The following is a 26,638-nucleotide window of genomic DNA, read 5'->3' on the forward strand; positions in this document are numbered from 1 at the left end:
CCCAAAACAATCCTTCTGTGATAAGCAATGAGAAAACTATAAACTGTTCTACACTCATATTAATTTTCTGTTAATGGGAGATATTTACCAAGATGGGTTTCAAAGTGGTAGCCGTGTTAGTATGCATCAGCAAAAACAACAAGGAGTCCTTGTGGCACCTTAGAGACTAACAAATGTATTTGGGCATAAGCTTTCATGGGCTAAAACCCACTTCACCAGATGCATGGAGTGGAAAATTCAGTAGAGAGGTATAACCCAAATAAATCTGTTACTCTCTAAGATGCCAAAGGACTCCTCGTTGTATTTACCAAGGTGATTATTCACGTCTCCAAAGCAATAGAAAAGGACAAGGAACACTGCATTTTTTGTTTTTAAAGTGCCATTGCTGTACATTTTAAACAAAAGATGAACAAGGCATTATATGGCTTGTGAACAGTTGCCACCATTACTAATGCTCTTCTTTGAACACTCAGTATATACAGGATCCTGTATTAATTATCCTCTGTCTTCCTAGCACTATGTTCTATACACAACATCTACCTCATTATGATAAAAACAAAACTGTCAGATTGAACAGAAGCAAATACGCATTTTAATCTACATGGTAACGCTTCTCAGATTTGTGGAGTGCTGCTCATTTCTGCTTGTGCATCCAGAGACACTGGCATGTGAAGCTAAGTTAGGGCATTTGCTCGTGATATAAAAGTACCCATGCGAAGAGTGTGAAAACAAGGCATCCCTTATGATGCATTTTTAATCACCTATTTTGCTTTCTTTATAATCCTGCCTGTTCCCTTCTCTACCCTTCCCTTGCTTACATGCAAACACACTGGAAGATAAGCTCATTACAGAGCAGCATAGGAAAACTATCACCGGTCAGAAATGAATCAACAGATGCAAAACTTTGTATCAATGCCTTCCATTTGCATCACAAGGAGAGAGTGATGGTATCCCATCTAGCTTGTAGTCTGTATTGAACATAAATACTGAACCAACATCTTGCTATACATAAATGAACAGATCCAAGATGAGGTATTCTTATGCTACCACAATAAATATTTCTTTTTTCTTTCCAGTCATTTTGTCAGGATTCCCTATTATATTACAGGTTTCAGAGTAGCAGCCGTGTTACTCTGTATTCGCAAAAAGAAAAGGAGTACTTGTGGCACCTTAGAGACTAACAAATTTATTTGAGCATAAGCTTTCGTGAGCTACAGCTCACTTCGGTAGCTCACGAAAGCTTATGCTCAAATAAATTTTTTAGTCTCTAAGGTGCCACAAGTACTCCATTTCTTTTTGTTAAATTACACTTTACTAATACCAAAGAATGAGGTTATTTACTCTGGTAAAAAGAACCAGGAGTGCTTGTGGCACCTTAGAGACTAACAAATTTATTTGGGCATAAACTTTTGTGGGCTAAAACCCTGCTAAATAATGTCTTACCTTATCGGATTTCTAACTTGATGCTAGTTCCATGTGACACATGATTGAGACCTCTGTAATGATAGGTCAAAACATAATCAGTATCTACTGAGCCAGATTGGGAAACTATTAACAAAAAAATTCCAATATATTTCACCACATTTTAAACCCAGGCATACTGTAGTTCATTAGCATGAAGCCCCTCTTTGTGCTATTGCTTAGTCACTATTGCTCAAGTGACTCATAAAAGCAAAAAAATGTGTTATACATTTTGTCTGGTTTTAGCTTCAGCAGCTTAAAAAAACCCAAGAACCCAAGAAGCAAAGACGACTAATTTAAACACTGCAGAATAATTCTATCAGTACCCCAAACAGTGCCCAAAAATCCTATCACTAGTCTAAACAAAGAGTTTTTGTTACAACAATGCTGGTTTCATGCCATTTTAGAAAAAAAAAAAAAACTTGCTCCCAGATGCAGTGTAGACATGCGCTAAGGTTGTTACTGCATTTTAGTAGCCCACTTTATGTTAAAACACTGATTCTCCTTGTATGGTAGGTGTTGGCAATTTTATCCTGATTGATTCGTACATCTAGATTGATTTCCCTCTGGTTTTAGTTTGCATGGATTTTATATATGAGCAACATTGCTCTACTTGCTTTTATATTTAATTTTGTCCCATTTTGTCAGAAAACACGGACCTGATTTTGATCCCACTGAAATAAATAGCAGAACTTTCATGGATTACAAAGCAAGCAGGACTGGGCCGCATTTTTGCAACATGGGATTTGTGTTGCCATGGTAAAAGGCTCAAGCTGTAATAAAATTGAACTGTTAAGCTTTGTACAGTACATCAATAACTAAGGAAAAATTTTCACACTCTACGATCCTACATAGGGGAAGGGAAAGAGAAAAAACTACATAAATATTTTAACATGTTTATATATTAAGTATTTTCATACAATTCATGGCTCCTTTGAAAAATATGGAGCCAATCCTGCTCCCTTTACTCATACAAGTAGGCTAGTAGCCTTATTGATTTCAATGGGACTATTCATACCAATATAGAAAGCAATTTTTGGACCTCTGTTCCTTAACAAATTAAGCAAAGTGATCAAGTATTATGGCATGTAACTACATTATGTACACCAAAGTTTGCTCTTTTTAAATACTATGAGTGACATTGAGGATAAATTTAGGAATTGCTCTCTGTATAAAATTGTACACGAAAGTATCTGAAAAATGATGTCTATGGTGTACATTTATATGGTGTATTTTCATCAAAGGGTTCCAAAGCATTTTACAAATGTATGTCTGGATTCACCTTTGCATACACTGGGGCATCATTTCAGAAAAAATTTCAGGGGGAGGGAGCAAAATTTGGTCAGCATACAGAACATTATAGGTGATTATATTATATCCTGCAAAGTTGGGGAGAGGACAAAAGTGAAAGACATAATGGAGCATACAGACTTACGAAAAGTTGGGAGGGGCAAACAAAACCCTGGTGGGGGGAGACAACTCTCCCCACTGCATATGATGCTCCTGGCATACATTCATACATCCTTATCCACATGATTATTTTAAATGTATCACAGAAGAAATGTTAGTGCATTTTTTAAAAGTCCTTTGATGTCTTAAGGGACATCTGTCAAAAGACCCCGTGTGTCGATCTTTATTTGTGCAAGTAGCCCTTATCTAAATAGTTCCCCTGAAGTCACTAGGTTTACTTGTATAAATCGAGGTTTTAGGATCAGGCCCAAAACCGGTACAGTAGCCCCCAATTTAACCATAACTAGCCCACAATACACACATCTTAAGCACAACTATTAGGAAAGTTTCATTCCTTGTTCCTCCTTCTCCCTTCACACTGTGACTTTTTTTTTTTCTGTTAAAAAAATGCAAGGCCAGTAGCCTCACCCCTGTACATTACCCTAATTTGTCAGCATGTAAAAGTGAAGAAGGAAGATGCATTTTAGTAAGGAAACAGACCATAATTTCTTCTTTCTAAAAGTTTATAAAAAGGCCCAGAAAAATATTTTTAAAGTAATTTTCTTTAGTGTCCTTTGAGCCCAAGTTCAAAAAGTGTTTTTTTGACAAAGATGACCATTATGCTAAGATCAAAGCATATTTTGCCACCATCTGGAATTAGCAAAAAGAAATTCCATCCTGGAGGAAAGGAATCATATTTGAAATTCCTTTCATTCCGCTGGAGCAATCTCCCAGCTTTTAGAAATTGTTCAGGCTCTGGAAGATGGTTCAAACTAAGATTCCCAAAGGGATTAAGAGAAATGGAAGGGGAGCCAGCAGGCTGTAGACACAAGCTTTACGTACCAAACATTCTCTTCTATAATTCACGAGGCATGAAATTGCCTCATATATTATCTGGCTTTGGACCAAAACAAGTCTCATTTGCCAGTTCAAGAGCAAAACAAATCTATGTGTACAAAAGAGACATGTGAAATGTGCTCATTACAAGGATTTTAAGATTAAAATACTTATTTGCTTTTATTTAAAAACACCTTATATAACGTTCTAATGAGTCTTACATTTTCAGATAGCACCGTCCTAATTCATCCACTTCCCAGGCTCCTGAACAAGGCATTGTGCAGTGTACTTCCTATTTTATGTTCCAAGCTATACACTCAATCCTGTATGCCCTTTGTGTAGAATTCCCATTAAGGGAGGCATGCAGAAGGAAGCCCTATATGAGCACAATGAATCTCCATGCCAGTGCATTGTTTTGCCTGCCTGTACTGCAGCATAGGCATTTCATTTCAGCTACTTTATAGATTGATCCTCCAGTCCTTATGGGGGCTAGGCTCCTGAGTAGGGAGGATCAGGTCTTAACTGAGTATGCACTCAACTTTTTAATAATTCTGTATTTGGGAAACAAGTATTCTATTTGTAGGGGTCTATTTTCCCTCATACAGGCAAAGGACGGCATTGCATTAAGGAAGCATTGGTAATACAGTTAGTAAGCCAATTACAAAACATCAGCACCTAGCTATGGCAACTTTATAATGCAGTTCTTTATAAAACAGTTCCAACAAGAGACCATTGTACTTATTGTTTTAACTGGAACCTTAATCTGTATTAAAATGTGTTTCTACCCTGAAAGGTGACTAAAAATGGCATGAGATTTCACATTTATTACCTCAAATTTCCAAAGCAAATTTGTAGTACAAGTTAAAAGATGAGTTTTCTAACAGCCAGCCCTACAAACTCCACCTAGATTTAGTTACACTGAGTTCCTTCTAGCTCACAAATCATCAACAATAATAAAGATTCTGCTGGTTAAATTCTGCCCCCTCTTATACATGTGCAGATTAATTATCTTCAAAGGGGTTGCACAAGTGAAAATGAAGGCCAAATTTGGCCCTACAGTTGGAAGGTAAGGGCTAAGGCTGCAATATGCCAAGCACTTCCTGTTTTCAATGGAAACTGAGAGTGCTCAGTCCCTCCCCGGAAGGCCTCAGCACTTTAGATGAGTGGACCTGTTAGCAGATGAAACAATTCAGCACAAAAAGCAGGGTCACCCAACTTACTTTAATGATTAAAGCACTGATGTTGCTGGGACTACACATAAGGGGGTCCAATTCTCCATGGCCTTGAAATTTGCGTAGGCTTACAACTGACCTACATGAGTTTAAAAACACATTATTAAATCAGAATAGTAGCATTTAACACCCACTTAGAACAGGGGCAAGCAACTACATAAGATGCAAAGTTGTGGAGAGCGGCTCCAGGTACCTCTACACTGCAGCTAGGAGCAAGTTTCTTAGGGCTTAGCTACACTTGAGAGTTAGAGCGCATTAAAGCAGCCTCGGGCACCCTAGCTCACTACCCGTCCACACTGGCAAGGCATATAGAGCGCTCTAACTCCATGGCTACAGCGCTCCTGGTACTCCACCTCAGTGAGAAGATTAACGCTTGTTGCACCTTGGCTGAAACGCCCGGGCGTCAATGTGAATGCGGTGTTGCATTATTGTGCTCTGATCAGCCTCCGGAAATGTCCCATAATCCCCTTAAGTCAAGTGGCCATTCTTCTCATTGTTTTGGAATCGCTGCAGGAAAGTGGCTATGCCCTTTGAAAGCTCTGTTTCTGACAGCTGGCTGCTTATCTGCTCCGAGAAAAAGCAACCATTCTTGTGGAATGCTGTGTGTGAGAGAGAGAGGCTGGGAGTAGAGGGGGTCTGCTGCTGTCTGAACTTACAAGACAGCATGCTGACATGCTCTCAGCCCCCCCAAAAACCCACACTCTCTCCCCCCACATACACACAACACACTCCCTGTCACACTCCACCACTCCCCATTTGAAAAGCACATTGCAGCCACTTGCATGCTGGGATAGCTACCACAATGCACTACTCTCTGTGGCCATTGCAAGAGCTGCTAATGTGGCCATGACAGTGCGCTTGTAGGTGTCGGTGTGGACAGATTGCAGCGCTTTCCCTACTGTGCTCTACAAAGGCTGGTTTAACTCAAAGCGCTCTACATCTGCAAGTGTAGCCATGCCCTTAGCCTCTGTAGACAGACCTGAACAGCAGTATGGATGCTCAAGACCTCAAGCCCACCTGATCCCCTAGGCTTGACAGCCTGTTGAAGTACAATGGCCACACTGCTATTTTTAGTGTATTAGCTCCAGTCTGCCTACCCACTCCTAGCAGCAGGGTAGCCAGACCCTCCAAGACCAAATCAGTAAGGTGTCTTCTACAAACAAGTTGCACTGGTTTAACTAAAAGTGTAATATTGCATTATGTGTTTTAAACCAGTGCAACTCTGTGTGTGAACACTATACCAGATCAAACATGGTTTATATTGGTTTAGCATGCCCCTGTTATTTACATTATTATTTAAACAAACTAAACCTATGTGAGCCAGGTTTTAACTGGGGTAGTATCCCCTTACAAAGTTACACTGGTTTAAAACACATAATGCAATATTACACTTTTAATTAAACCAGTGCAACTTGTGTTTTGACCAAGCCTAAGAGGGTGCCATTTTTGCTTAGTCACTTTTCTGAATAGAGCTGCCATTAAGTACAAAATAATTCCTTTAAAACAAGCTTCCTAATGTGAATGCACTTTTAAAATTATCTTTTTAAAAGTGCATTAAGTCTAACAAGCTATAGACCAAGTATAATGCTATTTGAAATGCTACAGCTATCAAAGCCTCAGCAACAGAGCTTCCATCACAAAAAGCATACCCAGCCTTGTTTAACTGTACTATCATTACAGCTATAATTATTTAGATCGAGTGTACAGGCAGACAAACCATAGTACCACATAAAGTTCATTCTCAAGTCTTCTTACTGTAATTTTTAAAACAACAGACGATTTAGCGTTTTTTAAATTTACACATCATTTTTTCTATGCAGATTATAATGCAGAAGGTAAAAGAAAAAAATGTTACCATCTCAGTGTATGATTCAACTGGTGTATCAAAAAGACAGATGTAAGTCCCCAGTGAATTCAAGGGTTGTTAATCAGAAAACAGGTTTTCCCCCATGGAAAATTAACAAAAAAGAAAAGATTCTATTTGAAAATGTCACCAGGATACCTCATGGTAGTCATAGTTCAGGTGCTTCATACCCCATTCTCCTCTATAGGCCACGTTCACTGGCTGGATAACACTTCCAATGATGCACCATGGGCATCCCTCCTGCTGATCCACCACAGTGCACTGTGGGACAGTCTATACCAGTGGATCTCAAACTTCATTGCACCGTGACCCCCTCTGACAACAAAAAATTACTACATGATCCCGGGAGGGGAGACCAAAGCCTAAGCCTGAGCCCTGGCTTCAGCCCTGGGTAGCGGGGCTTGGACTCCAGCTTCAGCCCCAGGCTCCAGCAAGTCTAATGCCAGCCCTGGTGATCCCATTAAAATGGGATCCCAACCCACTTTGGGGTCCCAACCCACTGTTTGAGAACTGCTGATCTATACCCTTATATTCATCCTTTTTACAAGACTGTGGTAAATCTTATTCAGAGTATGCCTTGTGAGGTATCATTTGAAAACTCATAATTTACTAATCATTATTGTCCTGGTAAAATTACTCTTGCGGGAGTTCTGCACCACTGTGTGTGTGCAGAATTCATGTCCAGAACAGAATTCCCTGCCCTTGAAAATACATTCTGCCCGAGAAGTGCTGCAATTCCACCTTTCATCCATCAGAGGCCTCTGTGATGCCAAAACAGCCAGCAGGCAGCTGCATTCATCACAGCACCCTGCCCATAAAGCCAGGTTAGGACAGACAGACTAGGGCACATGGTGCTGCAGGAGGGTCACAGACTGGGGTTCAGAAGGACTAGTGGGGTGACAGCAGACCTAAGTGCAGGCTCAGGAGCTAGAAGGGTGACAGCATTGAGCCAGGGGCTGAATGGGAGGGAGGCTGCAAGGACACATGGGGATGGGGGTGCAGGGACGCACAGGGACGGGGCAGATGTGTGTGACTGAATGGAAGAGGCTTGGGGTCAACTGGGGTCTGCATAGGGGAGGCTCCCCAACTCCCTAATGATCCCTTCCTTTCCCCGCCCCAAAACCTGAGATGGATAGCACAAGATGCACATTTCTGGGGACAAGTCTGGGACTGGGAGTTTGTTGGTGTTGCTCTGTAATATAATTCAGGAGTGGCCAGTTAGAAGCACTCGTATAATTCAGCTGAGGGTGATGTTGCATGCTAGAGGCTGTGTGTGAACAGACCACGAGTGGTAGTTCTCACAGTGAAGCAGTGTAAAAGTTGAAAACTGAGGGGACACAGCTGTTCAACAGTCCAGGTTGTACCCTGGGTAATGTCATGGAGAGATATAACCTGTCTGAGGAACCTGGCCTATAGAGGAGAATGGGGTCGGAGGTATCCATACTACAATTTCCAGAAGGTCCAATGAAAGCATTGCATAACTGAATATTTTGAGTTTTCAACCCAAAACTTTCCAGTTTTCTGGTGTTCAATTTTTTCATTAAAAGTCTAAATTCTCCAAGTAAAGCAGATGCTTAATGAAAATCTTGGTTTAGTCAAAAGACTAATTCTGTAGAAAAGCTGTTTCAATGGAAAATTTCAGCTAGCCCTTGTTTCTATTGTAAACATTTTCCCCAATAAAAGTGAAGTCTCTTTTCCTTTTAAGCTGTTAATTTTACAACAGGATGAATAATAAATTCATTTGCTGCAAATCCAAGTAATTAAGGCTATGTGAAGGGAAAATGGAGAAGGAAAACTGCAGGACAATCCCTTTGCAATCTACTCACTGCACAGTCTGACTACATTTAGAGCAGAAGTAATACCAAGTTCAGACTCCAGATCCCACATTCAGAGGAGAACACACTGGACACACAGACCATACACCTGAAGGATCTATGTCTATGCACTGGCCTTGAGTCCGCCTGTTCCTGTAGCCCAACTCCCTCCTTGGAGCTCTGATGTCAGGAACTCTACATACAGAATACAGCTAAGTGATGAATTTACAATACTTAAGTAGGCAGATAATAGATTGAAAAGTATTTGACTATGAAGGTCCCACTTTTTCAAGCAGGAGGAGATTTTGTTTCCCCTGTATCCTGCATTCCATCCAAAATCTTTACTCTGCCTTTCTGACAAAGTTAATTTCATCCAATATGTAGAAAAGGGAACTTGCAAGTCTAACGTCTATGCTACATACTTCCAAAACACAAAGAACTTGAAGAAAATGCAGAACAGAGTCCTGGGTAAAGGGGTGATAAGTACTTAGAACCCTTTAAAGTCCTTTTCCCCACATGCCCCATTTTAACATTATGAGGTTTGCCAACAACCAAACAGAATAGCTAAAAGGAACTATTCTAACATTTATGCCTGTTAAAAACCAATATTCTCTCTACCCCATTAGTTAAAAAACACATACAAACTGCTACTGCTGCAGTGAAAGGAGAACATATAGCTGGAAGCTCTACAGAGGCAGGAGAAGAGGAGCAATCATAGGCACAAGCCTTGAGAGCTCATCAGCAGCATTTCCCAGCAGGGCCGGCTCTAGGTTTTTTGCCACCCCAAGCAAAAAATTTGCCATCCCAAGCTCCAAGAGCACAACTGCCCAAGCGAAAAAAAAAAAAGGATGGCCGGAATACTGCCCATGCTTGCTTTGCTAGTGCCTAGAGCCAGTCCTGTTTCCCAGATTGATGTCAGTGACAGAAATAACCCCTTGGCCAAACTACTGACTTCAAGAGAAAATCTGAGGCTCAGAAGTGAATTTAAATATGTTCATTCATTCGTTCTTTCTTGTCAAACTCCAGATTCCATAAGACTAAATAGGCTAATTTCAACTGTAAGGGCCAAATGCTGCTCAGCAACTCACTACACCAGTGGTTCCCAAACTTGTTCCACCGCTTGTGCAGGGAAAGCCCCTGGGGGCCACGCAGGGTTTGTTTACCTGCCGCGTCTGCAGGTTTGGCCTATCGTGGCCCCTAGTGGCCGCGGATCGCTGCTCTAGGCCAATGGGAGCTGCTGGAAGCGGCAGCCAGTACATTCCTCGGCCCACACTGGAGCAGCGAACCATGGCCACTGGGAGCCGCGATCGGCTGAACCTGCGGACGCAGCAGGTAAACAAACCAGTGCAGCCCACCAGGGGCTTTCCCTGCACAAGCGGTGAAACAAGTTTGGGAACCACTACACTACAAGTACACTAATGAATCTGTACACCTTGCATAAAAATTTACACATGTGTAAAGTGGCTGTAAAATTCTACAAAATCAGGTTGGTGGCATTTGATATCCACTTTGTACTTCTATACCTGACTGTGCAAGGTGAGAGGCAGTGGAGACTCAGGCACAGCTCGCAAAAGTGAGTAAAGACTTTGTACCAGGTCCTGCTCTTAGATATACCACTGTGAATTTGAAATAACTGATTTCAATGGAGTTGCATGGCCTTAAAGGTATTGGGCTACAGCTTCCCACCTTGGCTGGTATGTGAAAGTAGATTTTAATCTCTCTCCACTCCTCCAGCTATAATTACTTCATCCACATTAGTTCCAATTACTCAGTCTTTTTAAGAACTAAGTATGGTTCCCCTTCTAATGAGTGATAGCAGATGTGAGGGCTTCCTAGTGAAGGAGGAATCAATGACATGGAGTACGGATATATTCCAAGTTCTGGTATTATTTATGCCAGTTCTGGAACTGTGGTGGTCAAAAACTGGCAGAAAATCCCTCTTTTCAGGAATCTTTGCCCCTTGCCAATTCCAGGGTCACAGGAAGAAACTCTGCCTCAAGTATCAACCCCAATTAGAGACCAAGGCAGAAAGCCAATGCTTTTGCTTTGTGCACAGTTCCTGCTACTCAGACTTTGAAAAACAAAGCTCCCATCCCACATGGTATTTCTTCCCAAGATCACTAAGAAAAGAACTTTGAAGAGTATACGTAATTGCACTACCAGGTGATACCTGCTATAGTGTTGTTGTTTTGGTTTTTTTATGCTGGTGAAGGGATTATGACCATATTGTACTTTTGGTGGTGGGACAGACCACTCAAAAAAAATGTGCCTAATATGTTCAGATTTTATTTCTAATTATGTGACCAGCGAAAGCAAAGGTTTATGTTGAATACCTTACCGGAAGATCATAATGAACTTAGAATAAGTCACTGATCCTGAGAGAATATACCTGCCTTTTACCACTCAATGAAATCAAAACATTTGTTTCATTGTTCTTCCAAACAAAAGCACCTAAGGCCATTGCACCTTAGGAGTGTACAAATACGTATGTGCTTGCTTGAATTAATTTATAAGGAATTAGTACATTTTTGTGGGTTTCTGTACTTTAGGTATTATTGCCAAGATAAATAAATTTAAAAGAATAACCTTTGGGGTAAAACCAAAATATACAGATCAGATTTTTTTCCTCATAAATAGTGTACTTCCAAGGACCTCAGAGATTTGTAATCAGCAAGCACAGACATTCCAAAAGTGTCTGTAGCCCTCTGGCTCACCAAACAGCCAAAACTATCAAAGTAAGGCATATTATATATATATAATATAAAATACTATATTAAGGCTGAAAAAGGCATTCCACGCTAAGGGTCAAAATCACATAATTTACACCAATATACACGCAAATTAACTCCATTGATACTACTCTGTTCGCCTCAGTATTTAGCCCCACACCTCTATTTTCAGGCTCTCTCAACAAATGTTTTGGGGGTTGAGATTGCATCTGTCTGATCCTCAGCCCAACAATTCACATTTTTTAGGTGAGTGGAGAAGTCTGAATACACACCTCCTTGGCCATTTGAGTTAGATGACCACATTAAACCTAGAAAGGATTAGAATTACCTCTCCTCATATAAATTTGCAAGGAATTCTGAAGATTCAGAAGAGAAGGTTACTCCCCTTGTGCAGTAATCGAGGTTCTTCGAGATGAGTGTCCCGGGGGTGCTCCACTCCAGGCATTGGTGCACACCTGTGCCATCACTCAGAGAGTTTTACAGGAGCGCCTATACAGGTCATGTGCACGCAAGGTGCCTGCCTCATGCGCTGTTGTACGTTGAAGTGTTGTGTGCATGACCTTGTCCCCTCAGTTTCTTCTCTACCCCAGAACCTGTATCCAGCTCCAAAGTAGGGTGGAGGAGGGTGGGTAGTGGAGCACCCATAGGGACCCTTATCATGAAGAACCTCAGTTACTGCACAAGGTGAGTAACCTTCTCTTCTTAAACTGTCTGCAAAGAGATGGATGATAGTACCATGAGGTGAGAAGTCTTCTAGGCTCTCAACCAAAGCTTCAAATGTTTTTATTGGAAGAAGGGCTTAGACGCTGTTGCTGGTGGTGGGCGATGGCATTGTAGCCTTTGTCTTTGCGCTTCTGTTGTTGTTGCTGCTCGTATGGTCTCTGCTGAGTGTAGGAAGGGTATCTGGTTGATACCTGTATTCAGGGCCATCCCTAGGCGGTGTGGGGACTGGGATAAGTCAGCCTGTATGGGGCCCTCCTTAACATTTTCTTATACAGGTGAAATCTGGTTACAGTGAACTTCAAGGGCAGCTGCTAGTCGCAGGTTAAATATTGATAGTGCCCAGCTGTATAATTATAATGTTGTTATATTATATTGTAGTTCTTTTTTATAATTATAATGAAGTTCATATAATTTTTAAAAAAAAACCTCACCGATCACGATCAGTGTCGCACCGCTTACATTCTGAAATCCACCTTCCTGGAAACTTTCTTGCAGCAAACTTACTTCCCAGTGCACATGGTCTCGCTACCCTCAGTGGATTTTTTTTAATGTAATTACATATTCGCAACACTGAGAGCCCATGTCTTGAGAACTGGGTGGCTCTTGGAGGGCTATACGTGCCCTGGTGCTGGGGGACCCCAAGACCCTCCAGCATGGAGGAGCTGTTTTCTCTGGGGGATGGGAGGCAGAAAAGCAGATGGATGGAGGACCCAAGTACTGGTGGGTGGTGGAGAGAGCAGAGTTGTGGGACCCCAGGTCCTGGTACTGCAGGGAGGGGGACCCAAGGCTGGAGAGCTGAAAGGCAAGGAGGACCCTGAGGCAGGGGGGTGATAAGGGCTGGCCCTGGCATTGGAGGACCCCACCGAGTGCTGGGAGAGGGGAGAAAGGGCAGTGCAAGGGGGAGGTGTGGGGCACTGGGGGGACACCAGTGCTGGGCAACAGGCGAGGGATGATGGAGACTACTGGCTGCCACTCACCTGTTCTAGGAGTGAGAGGGCCCCCTGTGCTGGTGGAGGGTACCGCCAGAAAAGGGAACGGACTGTCTGAGGTATAAGGGCAGGGTCAGCCTGCCCTGGCACTAGTGGAGGGGGGTGCTAGGACCCTGCGATGGTAGGTGATGCCGGGAGCCGGCAGAGCGGAGCGGGCTGGGGCCGGGTTGCTCGCAGCTGCTGCTGCACTGACTGAGCCCAAGCCTGGCGGGCTGCAGGCAAGAAATAAATGCTTGGGCCAGTGAGTGCGGGGTGCAAGCCAAACTCCTGCTGCCAGCGCCAGGCCCCCCGCTAGCCTCCTGGGCCACCCTGCTCTCCCTCTTGGGGCAGTATCTACTGCCTGCTCTGTTCCTGTATGTCCTTCACCCTGTGTGAGGGTGGAGGTGGGGATTTTGACACTTCCCTATGAGGACTAGGTAGTATCTGCTGTGGCATCTTCTATATAACCCCCAAGGGCTCCAATAAGGCCAACGTTTTTGATAGAGTATGGGAGGTCCCAGCCATGGGTGTCCATACCAGGGAGTGATGTCACGGTCATAGGATGATCGAGACCTGGGTGGTGCAGTGGCCATGGGTGTTCTAACGGGGGCAGAGTGGTGAAGGGAGAATAACCCTTGAGCCTCATCATCCTCGTCACTGGAGAATTGCAATGGAATTGGAGATAGATACTGATGTGGAGCCGATGTCTCGGGGAAACATCAGTACCCAAGAGAGGAGACTGTGGAGTGAATGAGACAAGCAAATCCCTATGGTGCAGGAAAGGACACGGCATCGATGGTGTGGGTGTTGTGGGAAGCAGTGTCATCTGCACCGTCATGCAGAGGGCTGTGTGGGTGCCAATGCCACTGGTGTTGGCACCGTGGTTCCAGAGGTCTTTGGAAGTGGCACCAAGGCAGGAGCAGTCACTGGTGCCATCTCTGTCAGAGACACCAGTGGTACCATGGTGGAGGCCAGCAACTTGGAGCCGTTCACCTCCGTACTGGGGCAGTGGGTGCCGATGGCGGCTGTCTTGTGGTATCTTGTGGTATCGTACGTGCTGAGGTGCAACGCCTATGAGAGTGATCTCGTTGGTGACCGTTTGTTACTGGTCTGTGCTCTCTGAGGCAACATAGAAGGTCGCTTTTTGCTGGTCCTGTCAATTGTGGGGACGTAGGTGGCGAAGGAGTCTGTGACCGAAGGGACTATTGTCCCTGGTCAGAGACTGGTCTCAGAGACTTCTCCATGAAAACGAGTTTGAGCCTCAGGTCCTGCCTCTTCATGCCCTTGCTTTAAGTTTGGTGCAATGGACACACTTCTGGAGAATATGAGGTTCACCCAGACAGCAGACACATTGTGAAAGTCTGTCTGACACTGGCATTACTTCTCTACATGAGGTGCACCGTTTGAAACCCGGTGAGCCTGGCATAACAGGGCTAGTATCTAACTATGGGTTGAAAGGTAATATATATATATATATTTTTAATGAAAGAAAGAAAGAAAACTTAGTACGAAAAAGAACTAACTCTCTAAACTGGATTACACTAAATAACTATTAATTAATCTAATTGAAAAACTAAGTATGAATAGGACTGTGGAGTTCTGTCTCAGGCATGGGGCGGCTGAGAAGGAACTGTGGGGGTCCAGGTCGCGCACAAGACACTTCAACAGACAACGAGGCAGGCATTGTGCGTTCACAATCCGTATGGGCACTGCTGTAAAATTCTCTGAGCAAAGGCACAGGGACGCACCAACACCTGGAGTGGATCACCCACAGGGACATCTCTCAAAGAAGAATAAATATTATCACACTAAAATGCCAAGAGCCTTCATCTCCCATTACAGTAAGGGTTACTCTGTCACACAGGAGTATTGGTATGATTTTTTTACCTTCCTGTCCCAGTCACCTGCCCCAAGTCAGCGTTAGTGTTACACCCATCGACGTCAGAGCATGGTGTGAGAAGAAAGCTCCTTTCGGACTAAAGTGATAATTTCCTCATTTCCATTTTAAATTGGTGATGGGAGAATAGTGTGTAGAAGCCCTTCAGTCTTAACTAGGGAGCTATCTTGGGCCAGAAACACCTGTCCCTGCTTTCTGTATCTTTGCATATCAAACCTCTCCATCATTCTTTTGAAACAGGTCAGAATGAAGAAAATTTATTATGCTGCTCCTGGAGATGTAGGAAGATGTGTAATGAATCCTTCTTGTCCTTGCCAATTTTAATGGGTCCTTGGGAGGAGAATTTCTAAAGAGCCCATGAAAGGGCCATTCCTCCCTCTCCAATTTGCCTGAGTTTATATGAAAACAGCTTAAGTTCACTGGTGAGCTAGGCAGGTAATGTGGCCTCTTACTTTAACCAGCCCTGCTAAGACAAAGGTTGTGGGCTTTGGGGGTTGTTTTTTTTGGTAAGTCTGACCCAATCTCCTGACCCAATTAAGCGCTGGCATGGATTGATAAAGGATGCTATAATTGAAGGGGAATTTTTGGATGCCATGCCGGCTACTTTCCCGGTATCGGTATCAAGGGAGGGGGTTAAATCTTGGGTGCCGTTAGACTGGAAATTGATGAGGGAGGCTCAGAAAGCTATTGTGGTGTACGGCTTGAAAAATCTGTATGTACAAGCGTTATTAGAACAAATATTCTCGGGGCAAGCGATGTGTCCCTTTGACGCCCAGAAATTTGCAGATATGTTGTTAACACCCACACAGAGATTATTATGGAAGGATTCATGGAGAAAGAAGGCTGAGCACGCGGCAGTGCTTAATTTAGATAGACCCCAGGACGACCCTCTCCATGTAGCAAATATAGACATGTTGTTGGGACAGGGGCGATTTGAAGAGCCTCAGCTACAGGCGCGATTGGTACCCCAAATATTACAACAGTCTCAGCTTCTAGCATTGGAGGCATTCAAAGAGCTCCCTGATTTGGGCGCCCTGTCACCTCCCTATTTAAAAGTCACGCAGGGAGCGGGCGAATCTTTTGCCCTCTTTTTGGACCGCCTAAGGACGGCATTGGATAGGGCCCCTAATTTAACACCAGACGCCAGATCGGCATTGGGGGTAGATTTAGCCCTTCAAAATGCTAACCCCACGTGTAAGAAGATTTTGGTGACTTTACCAAAATCGGCCTCCCTAGTCGACATGATTGAAGCCTGCACTCGTGCTCCTTTGGTGGAAGAGGAGGATAAGGCAAAGATTCATGCACGTGCCTTGGAGGTAGCCTTGAATACCTCCAAGTCGAGTTGGCGTAGAGGAAGGGAGGGGGCGTGTTATCAGTGTGGAAAGATGGGTCATTTAAAACGTGATTGCCCCAAGAAAAGAGGTCAGCCACACAACAATGCACTTCCCTCCCCATTTCCCGGGACATGTAATCGATGTGAAAAATTTGGTCATAAAGCTACTGAGTGTCACTCCCGGTTTAAAAAAGATGGGACCCCTTTGTCGGGGTCGGGAAATGCCTCGCGGAGTGCCAGCCGGCAGGGCGTGAGGACAAACAATACGCCGGCTGCTTGGACAGCCTCTGCGGGGCAACTTCCGGCAGTGCCGGAGTTGATTTAGCCACCGCCGCCGACGTCTCCCTAGAGAATGATAGGGTGACGCTCGTTCCATCGGTGGCATCTGGACCGTTGGGGCATGGGTTAAGCTCATTGTTAATAGGTAGATCATCCGCCTCCTTACAGGGGCTTTTTTGTGCTTCCAGGGCTAATTGATGCTGATTATAGAGGGAACATTGGGATTATGGTACGAGCTATATGCCCGCCTATTACAATAATGGCCGGAACCAAAATTGCACAATTAATACCCTTTCGTGCGAATGTTCCTGTGAAGTCACCCCAGATAAGAGGAACTGGGGGCTTCGGGTCGCCCCTGCTGATGAATGAAAATTGGATGGAACTATGCAAGTAGCCGGTGGTTCGTGTGTCATGTAATAATAAGGGGGGAGATGTGGGAAGTTGGGAGCGCGGTGAATTTTTAATGAACTTTTGGTGAACTATTGAGAGGTAGCTACAGGCTGACCCATTTGCAGCGTTTTTTGCCTTTGGTGTTGCTATTATGAAAAATGCTTTTCATTTAGAGAAGTTAGTGTGTTGGAGTATTAAACAGTTTAATCTAACTTTTGAAATATTAACTGAGTTATTAATCAATGTAGATAGTATTTGCCATGCAGTTTTATATAATAGTGCTGCAACTGAATTTTTGTTATTAGCACATGGACACAGATGTGAAGATTTTGAGGGTATGTATTGTGTTAATTTGTCAGATCATTCTCACTCTGTTCATGAGTTACTTGCAATATTAGAACAAAATATGAACAACATCATTATAGCACACTCTTTTATTAATTGGTATCTGTATTGGTATAATTTGTTTGTGTGGTCCATATATAGTTCAATGTATGCGTTGGGGAATGTCATGGATGATTCAAGCTGCTTTTAAACAAAAAGGGGGAGATGTGGGAAATGCTGAGTATCAGATGTTTTAGAAATGTGTACCAAGTAATGGAAAAGAACAGTACAAGAGGCGGGGCTGCGGGTAACAAGTTGAAGGACAAGGCCAGAAGATTTTGGCTGGACTGAGGACTAAACTTTGGCTGAACTAAGGACTAATGATATAAGCAGCACCTGAGAGTCTTTACCACCACAAGATAATGGAACCCAAAGATAAGAATGATGAGAACATTGGGTGATAAACAACAGAAAAGGAATAAACAAGTGCTGTATATATATGGCTGTGGGAAGGGAAATAAAGTGCTTTTTACCAGCAACTGTTTCAGTTGTCCTGTGAGCCAGCCTGCTAGCAGCAACACTGAACCCCCTTATTCCACAATTTAAAAATGTCCTTTTAACTAAATGACTAAAATAGGAATTTGGCTCCAAAGTCCAGGAATGCAGAACAAACTCCAGCGTCATCACCCAAACCCAGAGGAATGGAGAACCATCAGGAATCTGTAGCTTAGCGCTGCAGAACATGATCAAGCTTGAGGCTTTTAAAAAGCATATCTGAGGATATTTCTGAATAAAAAGCTAGGGAAATCCAAGCCAACTGTGAAATAACCCAATAAAGGAGGCCAAGCGGCTCTATGCAGCAAGTCCTACTTCACAGTTCCTTCAGCTACTTCCAGGCACTGACTTGGAAACAGAGAGAGTACATAGAATGCTAGACCAAAACTTATGCCCAGGAAACAACCAAAAACATTTAAAAGGCATATTTATAAGGTTTATAGCTAAGGAGCTCCTACTAAAGAAACCAAAAGATAGCTAGAACAGGGCAACCTACCTCAAAAAATAAATGATATTGCAGGACTTCAGCAAAGATATAAATCAATTAACAATATTATAAACAGCCAAGGGCATGATACAGCAGAAGCGTTTGCATAGGTACATCTGTTTTCCTGTTATCTTCCATGTGAGAAAAGAAGAAGCACTGCAGTTTTTCAAAAGCAGAAGAAAAGTCCTACATGCCAGGTATTCAAGAAATACGTCATGAAGATACCACATGAAGCCTAGGGGCCATCCTTGCAGAAAATCACCACTGACAGGATACATTTTCAAAACCTCTGCCAGGTAAGGGAAGTTTTTTCAATGATTATCTTGAGTGTCTCTTTAATTTCCTTTTCATTGCTTTTGGCAGTAAGCCTTACAGATGTAAGACGTATAGAATACATCAAAGACACAGGAGAAGGCAGACACTTCAAAGCCCAGCCACACAGTTTTAAACATTCCATCTGCCAGTTTTAAACTCAGTGCCGAAAAACTTACTGAAAAATTAAAAAGGGAATAAAAAGTGATTGGGAAGCACTTTCCAGTCATTGGCCCAGAAAACATCTATTCTAGTCCCATTTTGATTTGTTTTACTGCAGTACTTCATAGTTTTAGAATGCACCTGCATGCTCAGTGTATCTTGATACAGTATTACAAAGAATAATTACATTCAGTTGACCTTTACTTTATTTATCTGTTTGGAATTAAATTGTATTCATTGTATTCATCTGAGGAGTATTTACATAACCAGTAAAATTAAAATCATAATTTGTACAGACTTGTAGCCTTTTCCTTTAATAGATATCAAGTGAAGAGTTTCATAAACTCCAAATACCATCACTATGCTCTACTTACTCCCAACATGAGCTTATGATATTTCGACTTTGGGTTGTTAGATCTCTCTCCCAATTATAACCTTTCTGCCAGAAACTGGTACATCAAGATCTTTTGGGATAGATACTGCAATTCAAGAGGTTTGTGCTGGCTAAACTTGAAATGGCAGGTATCAGTGTTACAATTAGAGCTGGTAGAAAAAGTAAAAATATTCAAGAAAATGTAAAAGAAAAAATTCTACCAGCTCTAGTTGTAACTGAGAAAGAAAAGCTGCAACAATAGGGCGTGATACTTCTTCTCTAGGGTCCTATTACTTTGCCTTTCTATTGTGACCACTTCGCCAGCATACCGTCCTCTTAACCTTCCAGTCTGTACAAGAATAGTTGTTAAAATCTTGTCCCATTGAATCCCCTCATTGGCTTTTTTTTTTGTACTTTGTGTTGCAACATGCTGTGTACATTTTTGGTGCAATATGAATGTTTTAATAGAGCAATTTATAAATAGCCCTTGTACACAAGACAGTCTTGCTGCTTAAATGGGAGGTCAAAAAAACTGACAGTTCTTAACCTTTTCCATTCTGTGACCTCTCTCAGCATCTCACGAGTAGTCCTCAGATGACAAATTATAAATCATAGTGTGGGATTCACAAGGGAGGCTTAGGTGCTGCAATGCTAGCTGCCTTGCTGCCTAGTGGAATTCACAACTCTGAGTTAGGCACCTGAGTTCCCTATACAATGCCTGGACAGGCTTAGGCCCCTAAGGATGGAATTCACAAAAGCTAGCATCCTGAACAGAAAGCTGCATAAGCTAGCCACTAGGAAATGCAGAAGAGAGTGGCCTAAGCTACACCCCTCAAAAGGACGTAGGTGCCTAAATCAGGCACCTCTCTCCATGTGGGATTCAAAGCCATGAATGTTCTCCTGGAGCTAGCCAACTACAAAAGCAGTTTCTCCTCCCTTGGTGTTCACACCTCAACTGCTAGAAGAGGGCCTCATCCTCCCTGATTGAACTAACCTCGTTATCCCTAACCTGATTCTTGCTTGCATATTTATACCTGCCTCTGGAAATTTCCGCTACATGCATCTGACAAAGTGGGTATTCACCCACGAAAGCTTATGCTCCAATACGTCTGTTAGTCTATAAGGTGCCACAGGACTCTTTGCCTCCTGGAGTGAGGCATCTAAGCCCAATTAGCCTTTTTTTCCAAGAAAAAATGAGGAGGAAGACATCCTCCCTTATAACTTTTAGCTCAGTGATTATCACAATCACACAGGATGTGGGAAACCCAGAGTCCTTTCCCCGCTCTGCCTGAGGTGTAGTAAAGATTTGAACTTGTATCTCCCATATCCCAGAGGAATGCCCTAGGCACTGAGCATTAGAGTTATTCTCTCTTCCTCTTAGGGCTTGTCTGCAGTGAGACAGTAACTGGCAACCTGGAGTATAAATCTACAGCATAAAAGCTTGCTGCGCACTTACTGGCTATATGGACTCTACTACCACACACTAAAACTTCCATCGTGTGCTTTCACACAGTAGATAACAGCACTCTAAGGAACTTTTTGTGCATGCTAGCAGTGTGCATATGGCCAAGTACTGTCTAGCAGGCTAGTGCATTATAGATTTACACCCCCGCTTGCTATGTACTATCTCTTCATACAGACATATTCTCTCTCTGTCCCTAGGACTGTTTAAGTATTTATATAGAGTGGAATAGCTTCAACAGTAGAGATTGAGAGACCCCCATTCAAGAATACCCCAAGTCTGAGTGGTTAGGGCTCTTTTTTGTTGCACCTAATGTGCTGGTTAGACACCTAAGTCCCCCTTGTGAATCCTGCCCACTGCGTCTTTCATCCTAGGTTCCCAAAGCTTTTTAAAAAGTGGTCATTATCCTCATTTTGCAGATGAAGAACCTGGGGCATAGAGAGGTTGAATGACTATTCCAAGGTCTCACAATGAGTCAGTGGCAGAGCCAGGAACAGAACCAAAGTTTCTTTACTCTCAAGGATCCTGTGAACTGGATACCACTGCATCTTACAGATCCTTTGCTTTAGTACTTGTTTGGCTTCGGAGGTACTTAAAGAAACAACACAATGGTTAATGGGGGATTCTTGACATTTGAGGACTAATTATAAGTGACTGAGTAAAATATATTTTAGTGGCAGAAGAATGGGAGCAAGTTCTCAGAAACTGCAGGTAAAGCCCTCCATCTGGGTGTGACATTAATGGCAATTTCCTGCAATATGCTGGACACACGTTATTGAATTAAATTTAAGTATTTTAGGAGTTCATTGTATTAAAAACATGCAAATGTGTTTATATAGTATTGTGGGGTTATATGGAACTTCTTTCGAAGGAAGACTGCATTAATGCAATCTCTGGGAAGTATTGTGAGCTTCAGAAGACTATGTACCAGACACAAATGTCCCCTTTTGGGACAGCACAGGTAAAACGGAATTCCTAGGAAGTACTTGGGAACAGGGGATTACAAACTCCCACCTATGCCCTCAGACTTTGAAATTTCACCCTGAGGGGTGGGACTTTTTGTCTGCTGATCACCTGTTACACACAGGCAGTTCAAAGACAAACTGTATAAAGGAATAACTGATTTACTCACATGGTTACTCGATCTGAGCAAAAGCTGTTAAGAACTTGTGTCCACAGAAAAATCCAAGTATTGTCTGAAGGACTATTCATTGGTAAGAGTCCTTATTGGAATTGGGGTGATGTCTGGTAAGCTTATTAGCACACGTGTAAGGGTTTTTTTGGTTTGTTTTAATATGTTTTCTCAGTAGTGCTTATACCTTAAGAATAAATGTGCGTGTTTAGAAGGAGTTGTGTTTACTTAACTGTGGGTAATTACTCTGTGTACCATCTAGGAGGAGAGAAGTGAGACAGGCCTGCTTAACCAGACTCTTTTGCCGGGGATATCACAGTATAGTCACACAACTGTCCAGCCTGGAAATACCCCAGTCAGAAGGGACAGAGACATATATCTCCACCCAAGAGAGGTGATAGCTAAGGAACCTGGAGCCTAGAGTGGGTCCCACCTTGCTGGAACACGGAGGGGAAACATAGGTGCAGTTGCCTGGAATTGTGAACTGGGGAACAGAACTCAACACTAAATACTATTATTCTAGACCTGTAGTTTGCAACCATTTTCTACCCACCCTCCCACTCACCCACTGTGTTTTCTTGCCGGAGCCCATCCAAACCTATAATCTTTTGCAGTCCTAAGAGGGTTGTGGGATTGGGGTCAAAGACAGAAACTGGATGGTTTAACTGCTGAGTGTGGCTGTCATTGGGGGGAATGGTAGGTAATAAAAGATGTTCAGACTGGTGATTCTGACTGGCCAGGGATAGTAGTGCTGGATGAGAGGATGTAATGGTTCAAGAGTCTGCAAAGCAGCTCCGCAGGATCTTGAAGCAGTGTTTTCATTCCTCTATGGCCGAGTGCTGTGCCAGCACCAGTAGAAGAGGTGGGCTAAGGAGCAGCATCAATATTGCGTAGGGGATGGGATGGAGCAAAGGTGGTGGCAACAGCAGGGGAAGGGAAGTAGCTGTTATGGTGCAATTGGCTTCCTTTGTGAAGCTCTTTACAACAGCTTTAAATAGTATTAAGGCGCTACTCTCCTTCCCTGGTTCCTACTGGGGCCTCGCAAATGTGGGATATTACTACTTTCTCAGCGAGAACAGTGCTACCTGGCCATCAACCCCTTGCTGTCCACCTGTGGGTCATGCCCCTCCATTTGAGATGCCATGTTCTAACCTAATGTCTACAGTCTGGCCTCCTTAATGTCAATTTGCTGACACATAGGCAGTCATAGTTGCTTTCATTTGGCATTTTGGCCATAATGCAACCTTCACCATTCTGTGAGAGTTTTGTATTGTATCTGCTATGCTTTTACATTGCAAGCTCGTTGGGGAAGGCACTGCTTACATGCTTGGCAGGTTTCACCTGCAGTACAGAATCACAGGCACTGCTACGTAAAAATAATCGAGAGAAGGGTGGCAGTAGCAAAATAACCATACATATACATGGTAGGGAAGGGCTGGTGGCCTAGCACCCCATTAACAATTTTCTCTCAATGATATATAAGAATACTAGAGTAAATGGTTAGCACTGAGCAGATGCTACAAGTCGGCTGATATCACAACCTGATCTTGCATTTCGGTATTTGAAGCTTTTTATAGTTCAAAGGCTTTCCCCCTTATTCCCAAGACATACGTCCAAGTGCCAAGGTTATTTAGAGCTTTAATAGCATGAAAAGCCACTTGCAATCTTCTCTGTTTTTCCTCTACAATCACTCAAGGACCCAGTTCATGAAGAAACAACGCTATACTAGATGCCAGTATCATTGAAATTGCTCAGGAGCAAGGCTGCAGATGGAGACAATCCCCAGGGACCCAAGTATTTCAAGACACCCAGTGAAGACACTGATCCAGCCAGAAAAAAATTAAAAAGCCATGACATCCCTTATGCCCAGTAATGTGCTCTGCTCCCCTAGCCTCCTTTAATGGTTAACTAGTGTGCAAAGAGCTGATAATGCTCCATAGATGCCTCAGGGCCCATCCTCAGCTGCATTGCCTTTGATTTGCACATTGCTCTCTTCATTGAGTGTAGCCAGTGTGTCACTGCAGAGCAAAGAGCACATGAATACATCGGCATCAAAGGATGATTCTCATCACTGTTGCTAACACCGGGCAGTAGCAAGAGTGAAGGCTACTGTTTGCAAGCTACACCTGAATATATTTTAATTTGTTCTTTAATGAAGAATAGAGAATATGAGAGAAAGGTGTTAGAGATCTGTGGATGGAGAATGGACTGAAGCACTATCAGAGTTCCTTAAGCCTAAAATTCTCACTAAAGGCCCTGAATGGGAGTCATGCATCTTTCATTTTAAGAACTCTCACAAATCTTGGGAGACAGGCCAGTCCTTGCTTACAGACAGCCCCCCAACTGAAGCAAATACTCACCAGCAACCACACACCACACAACAGAACCACTAACCCAGGAACCTTTCCTTGCAACAAAGCCCGTTGCCAACTCTGTCCACATATCTATTCAGGGGACACCATCATAGGGCCTAATCACATCAGCCACACTATCAGAGGCTCGTTCACCTGCGCATCTACCAATGTGATATATGCCATCATGTGCCAGCAATGCCCCTCTGCCATGTACATTGGTCAAACTGGACAGTCTCTACGTAAAAGAATGAATGGGCACAAATCAGACGTCAAGAATTATAACATTCAAAAACCAGTCGGAGAACACTTTCATCTCTCTGGTCACTCGATTACAGACCTAAGAGTGGCTATTCTTCAACAAAAATACTTCAAAAACAGACTCCAAGGAGAGACTGCTGAATTGGAATTAATTTGCAAACTGGATACAATTAACTTAGGCTTGAATAGAGAGTGGGAGTGGATGGGTCATTACACAAAGTAAAACTAGTTCCCCATGTTATTCCCCCCCCCCACTGTTCCTCAGACGTTCTTGTCAACTGCTGGAAATGGCCCACCTTGATTATCACTACAAAAGGTTTTCTTCCTGCCCCCCACCCCCCACTGGTAATAGCTCATCTTAAGTGATCATTCTCCTTACAATGTGTATGATAACACCCATTGTTTCATGTTCTCTGTGTATATAAATCTCCCCGCTGTATTTTCCACTGAATGCATCCGATGAAGTGAGCTGTAGCTCACGAAAGCTGATGCTCCAATAAATTTGTTAGTCTCTAAGGTGCCACAAGTACTCCTTTTCATTTTAAGAACCGTATCCAGTCATGATGTTTCATTTAAAACAGTCTTCCCTCTTAAACAAAATAGTCCACAGTGATAAGTATCCAGCCCCAGTCATATCCCAAGGGAACTAGACAATAACATGGAGAATTCAAGGTTAAATCGCAGCCATATTTTCCAACTAAGTTTTCTGCCTCCCATCTGGGAATGGCTCCCTAAGTTAAAAGTAATTGGAGAAAGGCCTATAGTCCTAAACTACATCTTAGGTAACTGATAGCACTGGGTTCATTTCAGGGAGAAAACAGAGCTTGCCTAGATGTCAAGACAAGGAGCTCTGGAAATATAGAAGGTGCTCATTTTACAGCTTGAGCTCGAAGACCCTTTGGCTTAATGAAGTGAATGTGGCTAGATACTTTACTAGGCTATTTTATTTTGCCTCCAGAAGTAAAGCTATAACGTAAACCTGAACCCCACAAAGGGATTTATTTGTTTGGCTCAGGACTCTGAGATGTGTTTCTGTTCAGCTATGTAGACCTTGGCCCTTCTACAACCACCTTCAAGAATCAAATCTACACAACTGGGCAAAGAGTACTAGACTGAGTGTGATACGTTGTCCTGTCAAGGGGATACAAATACATTGTGTTCACATCAATAGGGACATACAGGATAACATTTTCAAAAGTACCGTAAGTGACCTATGAGCCTAAATGCAAAAGTCAATTTTGAAAATGGGACTGAAGGCGGTATTGAAAATGTTACCCACAATGCGTTATCCTATCCGTAACATGTAACTCTTGACAGTGCAATTATATGTGTGCTGCTTATGTTAAGTTTTTAAGAGACATCTTCCCAGGTGTTTTAAGCATGACTTTATGAAAGACAAAATGGTAGTTCATGCCATTCATATTCTACCAAGACACTCACTGATATTCTGTTATGTGGAATAAATGCTTGTTAGTACTTAGCACTAATAATGCAACCTCTGGAGGACCCAAATACACTTGACAAATATCAATTAAATAAAGCCTGTGACATAGACATAAGTATTTTTCTCACTTTACAGATTGGAAAATGGCACAAAAAGAGATGATACTTAGGCAAAGGTAAAGATCAATCCTTTCCTAAGAATACAGTATAGCATCAATTAATTGATTTCATCATGACTGACAATGCTGATTCTTTGCTTGGTGGCATTTAAGGGGGCGGGGATCTAAGACAGCACATTCCACTAGGCAGGAAAGCAATAGTTAAGATGAATTCTTTGCTTAAATCCCATTACCTGAATAAAATGCAAAGTGTGGCAATTATATTCAAATGGAATGAATGCCATGATTATAACTTCAGAGTTAAGTGGAAATATTTTGAAAAGCAATAGTTCAACTAAAGCCACATTTAAAGCATGCAAAGTTACACTAGACCAATGCATCTGATGAAGTGAGCTGTAGCTCACGAAAGCTTATGCTCTAATAAATTTGTTAGTCTCTAAGGTGCCACAAGTACTGCGTTTCTTTTTGCGAATACAGACTAACACGGCTGCTACTCTGTAACAGGAGACAGTAAACTTTTATTTTTAAATTGCTTAGGTTGCAGTGTTATTAGTACAAATAGCTTCTAATACCAGCACGTCAAATACATTATACTAACATTCACTATTATGATGGTATGTGACGCTCTTTCCTACAGGGGTGAACCAACACCCCCACTGTGGTACTAAGGAGCACTTTCCC

General features: G+C 42.7%; 1 protein-coding gene across 9 annotated transcripts in view; it reads right to left on the reverse strand.

Moving 5' to 3' along the window:
• The window catches only part of ARVCF (ARVCF delta catenin family member), a 505,185-nt gene that overhangs the window by 410,802 nt on the left and 67,745 nt on the right, over window positions 1–26,638 (reverse strand). For 5 of the 9 annotated variants that reach the window (XM_043498177.1, XM_043498178.1, XM_043498174.1 and 2 more), the window contains exon 3: window positions 1,444–1,496. The exons of 3 other annotated variants lie outside the window; for them this stretch is intronic. The gene's annotated coding sequence lies outside the window, so the exon portion shown is untranslated. Of the gene's footprint in view, window positions 1–1,443; window positions 1,497–8,766; window positions 8,834–26,638 lie in introns of those variants that run through there. One more of the 9 variants, XM_043498175.1, reaches the window with a different exon arrangement.

This window comes from Dermochelys coriacea, chromosome 15, assembly GCF_009764565.3.
Source record: "Dermochelys coriacea isolate rDerCor1 chromosome 15, rDerCor1.pri.v4, whole genome shotgun sequence".
Lineage (NCBI taxonomy): Eukaryota > Metazoa > Chordata > Testudines > Dermochelyidae > Dermochelys > Dermochelys coriacea.